Below are 14,020 nucleotides of genomic sequence, written 5' to 3' on the forward strand. Positions count from 1 at the left end.
AGTTTTTTCCCATTGAGTATGATATTGACTATAGGTTGTCATATATGGCTTTTATTATGTTGAGGTATGAGCCTCTATTTCCATCTTGCTGAGAATTTTTATCAAGAAAGGGTGTTGGGCTGAAACCGGTTTGGCTCAGTGGATAGAGCGTCGGCCTGCAGACTGAAAGGTCCCAGGTTCGATTCCTGTCAAGGGTATGTATATTGGTTGCGGGCACATCCCAGTACTTGGTGTGCAAGAGGCAGCTGATTGGTGATTCTCTCTCATCGATGTTTCTAACTCTCTATCCCTCTCTCTTCCTCTCTGTAAAAAGTCAATAAAATATATATATATATTTTTTTTAAAGAAAGGGTGTTGGATTTTGTCAAATGCTTTTTCTGCATCAATTGATATGACTATATGATTTTTATCTCTCAATTTGTTTATGTGATATATCACGTTTATTGATTTGCGAATATTGTACCATCCTTGCCTCCCTGGGATAAATCCTACTTGGTCATGGTGTATGATCTTTCTGATGTACTGCTGGATTCGATTTGCTAGAATTTTGTTGAGAATTTTGGCATCTATGTTCATGAGGGATATTGGCCTGTAATCTCTTTCATTGTGTTATCTTTATCTGGTTTTGGTATTAGGGTGATGCTGGCTTCATAGAAGGAGCTTGGAAGTGTTCCTTCCTCTTGAATTTTTTTGGAATAGTCTGAGGAGGATAGGTTTTAGTTCTTCCTTGAATGTTTGGTAAAACTCGCCTGTGAAGACATCTGGCACGGGCTTTTGTTTGCTGGAAGCTTTTTGATAACTGCTTCAATTTCTTCCATAGTTATCAGTCTATTGAGATTTTTAGAAACTTCCTGAATAAGTTTTAGAAGGTTGTATTTTTCTAGGAATGTGTCCATTTCCTCCAGGTCACTTATGTGACCTAAGGTGCAAATGCCCCCTGCAGGCCCCAATTCCAGTCTGTGAAATGGGGACCAGGCCCCTTTGTGGGTGGTGAGAAGCTGACATGAACAAAGGTGTGCAGTGACCGGGCAGTGCCTGGCACATAGTCGAGGCTCAAGAAGTGCCGGTTCCCCAAGGTGTGCCGAGGAGGTTGGGCAGCCCTCAGAGAGCAACTGAAAATCTCTCAGGCCGAACCCTGGAGGCACCCCGGAGCCGGGCCAGGGGCACCCTGTAAGCCCGTGTGCTGAGGCTGAAGACACAGGGAGCCCGGGGAAGCCTCCCCACCCAGGCGGCACTGCCAAGGAGGGGGCTGGGGTCTGGAAAGGCTGCCCAGGCACTGGGCTTGGTCTTAAAGGATGAGAGGGGTGAAGGGGAGCAGGCGGGGAATCTCTCATAGCAAAGAGCCAAGTGGAGGGCCCAGGGGAAGGTGAGATAAAGCTGCCGCCCAGGCCTGAAGGGTGGCTGCGATGGTGACTGAGGGCTATGCTTCTTCCCCTGTAGGACCAGACGGACATCAGCTACCCCAACTTGGACCCCGACACCCCGGACAATTCCAGCCTCTGGGTCCTGGGGGACATCTTCCTGAGGCTCTATTTCACCGTTTTTGATTGGTCCAACAACAGGCTCCTGTGATGGCATATACATGGGCGCCGCTCCTGGAGGCTGCTGGCCTGCCCCAAGGACTCACACACTCCCTGTGTTCCCGCCCAGGGGACCCACTCCATCTGTGTCTGGGGCTTTGCCAAGCCCTTGTCTTAGTAGAAAAGGACTGCCTTTATGTCCAGTGGTGTCGCTCAGTTGATTGAGCCTCGTACCACGCACTCAGAGGTCACCAGTTCCATTCCTGGGCAGGATACATGTCCATGAGGTTGTGGGCTCAATCCCCAGGTTGGGCTATGCAATAGGCAGTTCATCAATGTTTCTCTCTCATCTATGGCCTATTCTTGCATGAATCTTCGTGCAATGGGCCTCTAGTTAATCAGTAAGAGAATCTTATCTTCCATTTGGGGGCAAGGGCAGGGTTGGAAATGAAGGTTGGCTATTAATGTGTATGGCATTGCTCTTTGGAGTCTCAAAAATGTTCTAAAATTAAATCATGGGATGGCCGTACAGCTCCATGAATACCCTAAATCATATAAAACTACATGCCTGAAATGGTGGCTTTTATGAGGTGGGAAACAAATCTCAATCAGACTGTACCAGTACTACACCCAAAGCACGACAGGAAAAACCAGTCCCACCTTCTGGGTCTGTGGTGAAGATTCCATGTGATAACCTACAGAAAACCTTTGGGGCAGTGTCAGTCCCACAGCAGCATGAACTACTGCTAACACCACACTTATGGCACAAAAAGACCAACGGATATGTGACAACAGTCATATCCGGGAGGAAGCACATGAGTGATTGCTCCTCTCATCTTATGCTCTCATTAGGATGTTTTCAGTGATAGCTTTTAAGAGCAGGAAAATGATAAGCATTATTCTCTAAAGGACAGAGGTATCTGCCCAACCCGAATGGCTCAGGGGTTGAGCATCGACCTAGGAACCAGGAGGTCATGGTTGATTTCCCGTCAGGGCACATGCCTGGGTTGTGGACTTGGCACCAGTGAGGGGCGCATACGAGGCAGCAGATCAATGATTCTCTCTCATCATTGCTGTTTCTACGCTTCTTCCTTCCTCTCTAAAATCAATAAAAAATATATTTAAAAGATAGATGTTTCCATCTGAGAGAGGATCATATCTTTGCTGGGTTTACCTGCTGGGGCAAATTGAGTCCAAGGGATGGCGAAATGCTGAAACCTGGTGGCCAAGGTGGGCATTAAATGCACATGCTGCGTCGTCTTACCCTGGGGGACCTGCCCATTGGTTTCATGTACTTGAATGTCTATTTGGCAACATGAAATCATAATCACATGGCCTCTCCCACCTTTACAGCTGCTAATGGCACTTTGAAAAGTAGATATATTTACATATCTAAATAGAGATGGGTATATTGAGTGATAAATTATTATACTACCTATAAATATTTCCCCACACAATCTATTTATACTAGTAACAGTTGGAGACTACCCTAAGTTTCTAACATCAGAGAATTTATCACCAGGAAGGAATCTATTCCTGACTCTTAAAGTGATATATGTGACCCTAGCTGGTTTGCCTCAGTGTATAGAATGTCAGCCTGCAAACTGAAGGGTCCCAGGTTCAATTCAAGTCAAGGACACCTGCCCAAGTTATGGAATTGACATCCAGTAGGGGGCTTGCATCAGGCAGCCAATCAATGATTCTATCTCATCATTGATGTTTCTATCTCTCTCTCCCTTTCCCTTCTTCCCTGAAATAAAAATATCTACACTAATAAAAGAGAAACATGAAAATTAACCTTCACTCTGCTACCCCCACCAGCCAATCAGGAGGGAATATGCAAATTAGAAGGAGAAATATGGTGACTGCCCAGCTGCTTCAAGCGTGGAGTGGCCGGGCAGGGCAAGATGCTTGCTATGAGAGGGAGGGCAGGGGGCAAAGGGATCTACAGGAACAACACTCTGGCCGCAGTGAAGGCGAAGACAGCAGACTCTGGCCAGAGTCTGCAGCAAAGGCCACAGACTTCAGCCAGAGCAAAGGCCTGGGTCCCAGTTGTGGGAGGAAAACCGGTGCTGGAAGCCAAGGGAAGGAAGGCCTATTGCATGAATCTCTTCATGCAGCTGGCCTCGTGTTCGTGTGTGTGTGTGTGTGTGCGTGTGTGTGTGTGTGTGTATTTTAAGAATATATTTATTTACAGAGAGAAAGAGAGAGGGATAGAGAGTTAGAAACATTGATCAGCTGTCTCTTGCACCCCCCCCCACTGGGGATGTGCCTGCAACCAAGGTACATACCCTTGACTGGAATCGAACCCGGGACCTTTCAGTCCACAGGCCAATGCTCTATCACTGAGCCAAACTGGTTTTGCATATATATATATATATATATATATATATATATATATATAGGCAAAAAAAATAATAATAAAAAATAAAAAATAAAAAAAATTTATATATTTTTTTTTTAATTTTTTTTAATGATAAATGTGGGCTATGTCCATTAAGGAAAGTGTGAAGATAGGGAATATATAAAATGGAGTCATTGTAACCAAGCTACTAAAATTATTAACGTTATTAGAGGCCTGATGCATGAAATGTGCATCAGCCTTACCCTCTCCAATCCAGGACCCTTGGGGAATGTCTGACTGCCGGTTTAGGCCCAATCAGCTGGCTCCTAACTGCTCGCCTGCCTACCTGCCTGATCACCCCTAGCTACCTTGCCTGCCAGCCTGATCACCCCTAACTGCTCTCTCCTGCTGCCTGGTCACCCCTAATCACCTCTGCCTCAGTCCCTGCTATGTGACTTTGTCCAGAGGATGTCTGGAAGATGTTTGGTCTAATTAGCATATTACCTTTTTATTAGAATAGATACAAGTTGAGCCATAAGAAAGATTGCATTCTTGTCCTGAGCCTTCTAGTCCTGCATCCATGCCTGGATATACCAGGCCTCCAGATGATCCTCTGATCACCCCTTGAAGGTCTCAGACATCCACACCCCTGACATCATCTTCAGCTATGATTAGACCTCCTGGCACCTTGCCTTCCGGACTGTCTGGCATCTGGCATCCTGGCTGCCTGACGTCTGAATGGTCACGGTCCTGGACCAGTCCCAGGGCTAAGAATATGGGACTGGCGCTTCTCAAGAATGCAGTTTCTAGTGGAAGAACTTTTAACTTTTTCTTCTTTGGAGCACTTTTGGGCTTTTGCCTTAGATCAAGTTTGCAAACTTGGAACAGATTCTTTTTGAGTTTGTTCAGCGCTATTTAAAGAAAAGTGCAGGTCTAATCACAGCCGGTGATGATGGCGGAGTCTGGGTGTCCAAGTCCTTCAAGGGGTGATCGGAGGATCATCTGGAGGCCTGGTATATCCAGGCATGGATGCAGAATGCAATCTTTCTTATGGCTAAACCTGTATCTATTTTAATAAAAGGGTAATATGCTAATTAGACCGAACATCTTCAGACATCCTTCTGGACAAAGTCATGTGGCAGGAACTGAGGCACATGTACACATAAACCCAACACACAAAAGTATTGAATGCAAACTGTAATCAAAAAAACAAATTTAAAATAATAATATCATAGTTAATAATAATTGCCTGCCAATCAGTACTATTTCATAGAAAGATACAAAATATCACCAAAAAAATGAATAAATGAATAAACTGGTCAGAAGAGCATCCCAAACTGTGGGCCGTGAGCACACACATCCCTCCCCCCCCTTCAGAACTGCACCCTAGTGGCCCTCAGGGGCTCTCTGGCCCTCTCTCCGAAATGCCAGCCCTCCAGCTCTCCCTGTCCTGTCCTCTCTTTCGCTGTCCCCACACTGCACAGCATGCACTGTGTGATCTATCTCTCTTGTGATTCTCTGTCGCCTGCCCTGAGTGGCCACCAGGGGAGACAGCAATTGGTCTGCCTTGTTCTTTGAATGTCCTTGGGGACGAATGCCACGCGAGCTCAGTGTGAAGGAGACACAGCCCCTGGGCATTCTGCAGAAGCAGGAAGCGAGGGCACTGCCGGCTGCACCCATTTGTGCCAAATGCTCAGGCCTCCAGAACAAACGCCAGCGACGGGCGAGGGGCACATAGACCGCACAGAAGTTCACCATCTCACAGCTCTGGAGGCCAGAAAGCCAGAAGCGTTTGCCGGGCGTCTCCCTGAGCCTGGCTGCCTGGCATCAGGCTGTCTTCCTCCCATGCCTTCCCCAGTCTCTCCTGTGTGACTGTGTCCTAACCTCCCCCTTGTCTCAGGACAGCGGTCACAGTGGGTGAGGGCCCAGCCCCGTGACCTCAGTTAGGCTCCTTAGAGTAAGGACCCATCTCCAAACCCAATCGCATTCCGCGTTCTCTGGACCTGGGTTTCCACACATGAATTTGGGGAGCACAATGCAGCCCTTACCACTGAGATGGGCAGGGAGTACGGTGGTTGCTGCCTCTAGCCAGGCTCAGAAGCCCCCACCACCTTCAAACATCCCTGAGAGCCAGTGTGGAGGCTTAGTGCTCAGCCACTGACTCACCATCCCCTCTGTGCCATGTTCCTAACCTCGTGCAAACGTGATCCCCTGGGAAGAGGGGACACACTCCTAGACTAACTTCAACTTCCCATTTAAATATTATCAAATGCCAGCTCCTCCGTGAAGGCCTCCCAGATGTCCCCTGGCAGCAACAGCCCTTTCCTCTAAGTGACCCATAGCACTTTCCATATCCTGCTGCAGTCGGGCACTCCAGGACCCAGCCAAAGTGGGCGCTGAAAGGCAGGGAGCAGGATATGAGAAGGTGGCATAGCTTCCACTTGGGCTCACAGCCTCTCTCCCCCACCCAAGGCCAGGGCAGGAGGACGCCGTGTTAAGAACAGCTCTGTCCATCGGGAGCAGAAGGCCAGGGACAGCTCCCTCCGCTGTCAGCACACATAACAGTCACAGGGCAGAAGCCGGCCCAGGTGGCCACCAGGAGGACAGGGCGCTAGTCAGATCAGATTTGACCAGAGAAGGCAGAACGGCCAGGCCCAGGCCGAGACATGCTTACCTGCCAGGCAGGAATGTGGCATTAGTGATATGGGAACAAAGGAGATGGGCCGGGCCATGAGGCGGAGCCCATATCAGCAGGGCCTTGACCTTCTTTGGTCCACAAGAGGGGTTCACCCCAGGCCACAGCTCCAGGAGGTTCTTGCTTGGCCCCAGAGCAGGTTCAGCTCAGGGGAGCCCCCCAGGAGGGGCGGGAGCTGCCGGGGCTGCCAGGGCTGAGGGGGGCTTCTAAGAACCCCTTAGTTGCTGCCCTGGGCCTGCAGGCCATTCCTCGGTTTCACTGCACTTCCAGGAATTTTCCAAATCTGCTTAAAACAGTTACTACCCCTCCCCTCGCCTCCCAACTTTCAAACCTTTCCTCCTCTACTTCCAGTTAGGCCAGGTCCCAATTTTCGCTTCCCCCTCCCCCAAAGCAGGCATCAGATGCCCCACGGGTGGCCAGTCTGATGGTGGGAGCCTGCGGCTGAGGCTCCGGGCCATGCCCCTAACATCTGGGACTCCCCACAAGCACATTCCTGCCCCCAGTCCCGCTGCCTCCTCTCTGCTCCCTGACTGTTCCAAGAGCTTGGATCACCTAACCCAGGGCATTCCCTGTGCCAGGGCCCCAGAGGTGGGACCATCAGGGTCCAAGATGGCTCTCACTCCCCACGCTCCAGGCCCGGAGGCAAGTGGGCTCTTGGTGCCCCTGAGAAACCACATTCATTCACTCGTCACCCCTCCCCTTCACGCACTTCATCCATGAGGATGGGGTCTGCTTGGCACCAGTGCCTGGTGGCTAACAGACACCGCTCACACACCTCCTACGGGTCACCTGACCCATAACTTCACCCACAGGAGCAGGACTTCTGCCCCTGACGGGCCCCGGGAAGGAGCTATAGCAGCTCTGAGACGAGGGAGAGAGGAGTTCTTCCTGGGCAGGGGCCCCTGAGCTTTCGCCACATTCTGAGAGGCAGTCAGCTTGCAAGTGTGGGTTCAGGGTTCAGATAGCCTGGCTTCAAACTCCAGCTCTTCCCCTACTACAGCGTAACCTGAAGCTCTTGCCGACTGTCTTTCATCCCAGTGGTAAAGCGTGACCAACAGGAGCACCCACGTCACAGGGCTGTTGAATGAGGCGTGATGCACACAGCACACTTGCCTGGACACGTTAGCCACTGTCCTGCCCACGGGCCTCTGGGCTTTACTGACCCAGCCACCTGTCTGGGTGGTAGGGCCTTTGTCCACCTGGCCCCTGGAGAGGGCTATGCTGGGACGAGCCTCTCCACCCCCCCCACCCCGGAGGTCTGGGGGCCAGGCCCACTTTCCTCAGTGAGTCGGGAGGGGTGGAGCCAGAAGGAAGCCGCAGAAAGCCGCAACACACATGTAAACTTAGAGCATAAGTACACTGTCTCACACATTGTCCTAACACACATGTGGCCCGCCTGCTGGCCAAGGAATGGAAGGTGCCCCAAGCCTCTCACAGGTCTCCATTTAGCAGACTATCTCCTCCACCCCCCATTTCTCCCAAGAATCTCTCAGGCATCATGACCCCCTGAGCAGAGGAGTCAAGGGCGCCAGCTCTGCCTCTTGCTTCCCCGCATCCAGGCAAGCTTCGGGACCTCTCTTTACTGAGCCTTGGTTTACCTGCTATACTTTGTAAATGGTACCGCAGAGCCCTGTATCTGCCTCGGGAGGAGAGACATGGGTCCATGGCACGTGTGTTCCCCACACCTGAGGGCTGTCATTGTCACCTGAGTGGGGACAGCCAGAGGGGAGCGGGCAGTAAGGCTCTCACCTCTGCACCCCCAACGCCAAAACTGCACGTGAAATAGGCACCAGCAGAGCGGGATTTGCAGAGCAACCACTTCAGGGTTTTCCAAATTGCGTCCCTTTGATCCCGTGGACATGCCTCGGGGGCTAGGGGGCTGCACCCGCCCCGCCTGAGTGGCTCAGCTCTCCTGAAATGGCCTCGAGTGCGGATACAGTTTGTGCGAAGTCATTTGGCTCCTAAAAGCTAAAGTTTGTTTCAAACGTCTATGAATTAAAATAAAAGACTAGATCATTGTTTTAAATGAGCCAAAGACTGGAGCAGGTGCTTCCGAAGAAGACACGCAAAGGGCCAACGTGCGAAGGAAGAGCTGCTCAGAGTCCTGGTTCACCGGGAACACAGAGGAAAGCTAGGAGAGAAGACCCCTCACACCCGCCAGACAGCGGGTGCGGCACAACTGACGCCCTGCGTGCTTGAGGACATGGAGCCACCGGACCCGCTCGCAGCTGCTGGGAGGACAGCCTAACACCACTTGGGGGAACAGGCCAGCAGTTTCTTTCTTTTTTTTTCCTAACATATTTTCATTTATTTCAGAGAGAGGAAGAAAGAGGAAGAGAGACAGAAACATCAATGATGTGAGCAAATCATTGATTGGCTGCCTCCTGCACATTGGACTGAGCCCGCAACCCAGGCATGTGCTCTTGACTGGAATGAACCTGGGACTTTTTGGTCCGCAGGCCGATGCTCTATCCACTGAAACACACCAGCCAGGAGGAGAGAGAATCATGGACCAGCTGCCTCCTGCACGCCCCCTACTGGGGATCGATCCTGTAACCCGAGCATGTGCCCTAACAAGGAATCCAGCTGACCTCCTGGTTCATAAGTCAATGCTCAACCACGGATCATGCTGCCTGGACTCAGCAGTTTCTACTGACACCTAACACACCATGCCCGATGATCCCGCAATTCCACTCCTGAGCTCGCGCCCAACAGAAATGCTGTGCATGTTCACGGGAGGGAGTGAGGAGGGGGGCGGACTAGAAGGCTCAGAGCAGCCCCGCCCTAAGAGCCCCCACAGGAGCTGCTCACGTGCCCACCAGCCAGAGCCGAGGTCACTGAGGCATCCGTGTCCAAGTGGAACGACATGCAGCAGTGAGAATGGCTGATTTGTGAGACACACAGCACCATGTGACTCCCACACACATGATTCTGAGCAAAAAAGCCAGGCGCAGCAGCGTGCCTGTTACGCAGTATCGTTTACCTCAAGTACAAGTGCGGGCCCGAGCCATCTGCTGCCTGCAGTGAGGACGATGGTTTAGGGGAGGGTGGAAGGGTGCCTGAGGGAGCAGGGGGGCTTGCAATTTGTTTCCTTTTTTTAAAATCCTCACCCAAGGATATTTCCCATTGGTTTTTAGGGAGAGTAAAAGAGAGAGAAGGACAGAGAGAAACATCAATGTGAGAGAAACACATTGATTGGTTGTGCTTCCTGCAGGCACCCTAACCAAGGCCTGGGCCAGGGAGGAGCCTGTAACCGAAGTACGTGCCCTTGGCTGGAATCAAACCCCGGACCAAAGGGTCTGCAGGCCAAAGCTCTATCCACTGAGCCACACTAGCCAGGGCTGTGTTGTTTCTTGATGTGGTAGGAGTTACACAAATATGCTTGATGTGTGACATTCATCAAGCTATCCCCCATGACACTCATCTTTCTGTATGCACATTATATTTCAAGAAAATTTGTTTAAAATGATGTAGATTAGGGGTGTCGAACTCAATCAGAGAAGGGGCCAAAATCTAAAATCCAGCCTAAATCGCGGGCCGAATGGTTTACTGAACAGTCATAAACTGTCATTGTGACGGAAACGCAGCGGAGTGCAGTGATGACAGCGCGGTGCGGGCCACATTGCAAGGCCTGGCGGGACGGATTTGGCCCGCGGGCCTTGTGTTTGACACATGTGATGTAGATGTATAAGAAATCCCTTGGAAAACACCTGAGCACTTAATTCTCCTTCAGAAAGTAATTTGCAAAACCAATGCCTGGCCCCATTGCTGTATACACACACACACACACACACACACACACACAGCGTTCCTGGGGGAGGGGTCTGGCCGTGGGCTGGGTCCTTTTTTAACTTCCATTTGCCTGTAAATAACCTGCAATGGACATGCATTATTTGTCCATTTGTAGACTTGGGCCAAAATGTTGTTATAAATTTAATACTTTGAACCTGTTCTGGTCTCTGGAGAAACTGCATGGGGCTGGGGCTGGGAGCATACACGGTTCCGTGTCCTGGGAAGACTTTGGCTGGGGTGAGGCCTTGATGGAAAATTCCTGGGGCCCCGCGTCCCAAGCCTATCAGACCCCGATAACACCTATCGCAGTGAGTCCTGGCTGGTCCTGCCGCCATCGGCTCCTTAGATAACGTTCCACTGCCTGATGTGCTGTGTTCACATAACATTCCTGAACACCTGTGCCCTTGGTGGGGCTGCCCCGTCAGCGATGAAGCTCCCAGCACCCCCTCAAAGCCGAGTGCCGGCAGCACTAATGGCAAAGTCAACACTGTTGTCTAATCTCTCCAGCGGACCGTCTGGCACGCACAGATTACCGGCTTCCCTGCTGGCAGCATGACCCGCCTCCAGGAGCCTGGTCCCGGCTCCCCGTCTTCCCCCATAGCTCCCCTGGGATGGAGGCTGTGGCCATCACTGATAGGTAGACGCAGGCGGGCAGGGGGAGGACAGGGCCTGGCCCAGGATATCTCCCAAGACACCCCGTCCTGCACCCCGTCCTAGGCCTCACGTGTCACTCCTCACTACGTGACCCTGGGCCAGCCCCATCCACCTCTGAGCTGTGCTGCTGGGAAATGCAGGGATAATCACGTCTGAAAGCTCGAGTGTCCCCAAGCACTCGGCCAGCACGAGAGCCAAGGCCATGCAACAGCGCGTGCCTTTTGTGCAGATGGAGGTTTCAGACCCATGGCCCACGCTGCCGCCGCCACCACCCTCCCCACTCCTGATACTCACTGCCTTGCCCAACCCTGAAGTGGCCCCGGATGGAGGCCACAGGGGGACCTTGTGGGGTTTTCTAGGGGTTCCTAACCATGTTCACTTCCTATTGCTGGTGATGAACGAACACAGATTTGGCAAGTTAACGCCACTCACCTTTATGCCCCCAGTTCCGTGGGCTGGGGATCCAGGCTCCATCGGCTGCTGCTGCCTCACGACCTCCAGCTACATAGAGATGTGAGCCGGGGCCGGGATCTCCTCTGAGGCTTACCTGGTCGTTAGAGGGAATCTGTTTCTTGCGGCTTCATTCCCCATGACTGGGGGCTGGAGGTTTCGCTCTGCTCCTTGCCACGTGGGACTCTCCGGGGGGCGGTGCTTCATCACGGCCGGCAGGCGACAATCTGCACAAAGACAGTGACCAGCTCATGTGATGTCAGCACGAAATCAGAACGCGTACCCTATTACCCAGCAGCGTGTCACAGGCCCGCACATGCCCAAGGGCAAGGGTGACAAGGAACATGCCCCCCCAGAGGACACTTCGGGGCCACCGTGTGCCCTGCCACAAGCCCAGACTCCCCCGCGCACACACACGCACACCCCAGGATGTTAAAATCATTAATGTAGGGAGACAACTTCTCGCAATACAAGAGCGCCCCATTGGTGGGACCCCAAGGTCCATCTGAGTGGAAAGGACTGAGGCCCCTCCTGCCCTTTTCTGGGCCAGCCGTGAACCCCCAGAAGGCCCGCCTCTTTACATCTTGTTCACGGATGTGCCCCAGCGACCGGAACAGCACGAAGCAGGCACATAATCAGGACAGATTGAATACCAGCCCATGTGTCTCAGTGGTTGGAGCATCAGCCCTTGGACTGAAGAGTCCCTCCCTCCTCTTTCCTCCCTCCCTCTCTCCTTCCCTCCGTCCTCCTTCCCTCCCAGTGGTAACCTTGACCCAGGGTTTCCACCTGGTGCTCTGGGACTTGGGAAGATCTTTAATTGAGTCAGTGCGGAATGAGAGTGGGGAAAGGCTCAAGGGGAGGAAAGAGAGGAGAGGAAGCAGCAGGCGACACAAAAGCAGAAATGCCGGTCAGGAACCCCCGTCTGGGCAGGAAGATGTCTTAGGTGTCTTTGAACACAGATATGCTGTGTCCCGACCCCCATGGGTCCACCACCACACTCATCCGGAGGCTCGGGGGGATCTGGAGCTTGGCCAGAACCTACGTCCCCTGGTGCTGAAAAACCCGGGGGGTGGGGGGGAGCAAGAAATCTGATTGCAGAACAAGCCCGTGGACAGTGTTCTCTGCCCCCTGGTGGCCTCCCACCCACCCCCCCAAGCTCCCCCTCCCCAGAGCTCCAGGATCAACACTGTCGCTAGCCTTGTCTGCTTTGTCCACTGAATGAGCCCCAGCGAGAACCCAGTGGGCTGGCAACATCCTTGTTTAAAAAGAGACTTTAAGAAGAAGAACCTTCGGGTTGGTCATACATGAGTACGCATGTCCCAGGTGGCTTTGTCGCCTGCAGCAAGATTCAGCCGAATCATAAGCACAGATGCAGCAGATTCAGCCGAATCATAAGCACAGAGGACACGAGAGAGTCAGGCCCTCTGGGATCTCAACGATGTAGGCTTCACCCGGCCAGCATGGCTCCGTGGCTGAACATCGACCTAGGAACCAGGAGGTCACGGTTCAATTCCCGATCAGGCCACAGGCCCGGCTGCGGGCTCGATCCCCAGTGAGGGGCATGCAGGAGGAGGAGGATTCGCTCTCCTCATCAGTGTTTCTCTCTCTCCCTTCCTCTATGAAATCAACAAAAATACATTTAAAATAAAAATAGTTTAAAGGCAGAGGCTGCCGAAACCAGTTTGGCTCAGTGGATAGAGCGTTGGCCTGCGGACTCAAGGGTCCCAGGTTCGATTCCGGTCAAGGGCATGTACCTTGGTTGCGGCCACATCCCCAGTAGGGGGTGTGCAAGAGGCAGCTGATCGATAATTCTCTCTCATTGGTGTTTCTAACTCTCTATCCCTCTCTCTTCCTCTCTGTAAAAAATCAATAAAATATATTTTTAAATAAATAAAAGGCAGAGGCTTTGAGCAACCTGAGAGGGTGGGAGAGCAGCCGTGGGAAGAGGAGGAGCGTGGGGTGTGAGGGGCATAGATCCCAAAGACACGACAGCCTGTCTCAAGGCGGCCACATTCTCCCACCCGCTCCGCCCTCTCCTCCTCTGCCCCACATGCACCACTTTGCAGGATTCGGCCCAACCGCGTGAGAACAAGGCACTCGGCAACTCAGTACAGTGACATTTCTGTAGGGAAAGGTCTCAAGTTCCCAGTCACGGGCCTAGGACCATGCTTCGGGGCCTCAGCAACAGGAACTGGCCCATATCTACATGGGGAGCTGCTCCCCCAGAACCCCGGCTCTCCCAGAACCCCGGCCATTGGCCCCATGGGGACGAATGAGGGACACCAAATTCCAAGGACATCCGTGAAATGTCAAGGGCCCTTGAGCCCAATTTTGACAACATACTCAACTTGTCAAGTTTTCTTACACTTCATCACTTAAGGACTAAGCCTCCACCCGGCCATCACCTGCTCCCACACATCCTCGGGACATGGCCCTGATGGAAAGCTACAAAGCCACTCCCGGGGGAACTTCTCAGGACCTGGCTCTGGGGAAGGACAATCTTATCAGAAAACTTGGTGTTTGCGGTTGGGATAAGCGGTCACCTTTGAAGGCTGATAGGATCGG

The sequence above is a fragment of the Pipistrellus kuhlii genome, unplaced genomic scaffold (assembly GCF_014108245.1).
Source record: "Pipistrellus kuhlii isolate mPipKuh1 unplaced genomic scaffold, mPipKuh1.p scaffold_m20_p_59, whole genome shotgun sequence".
Lineage (NCBI taxonomy): Eukaryota > Metazoa > Chordata > Mammalia > Chiroptera > Vespertilionidae > Pipistrellus > Pipistrellus kuhlii.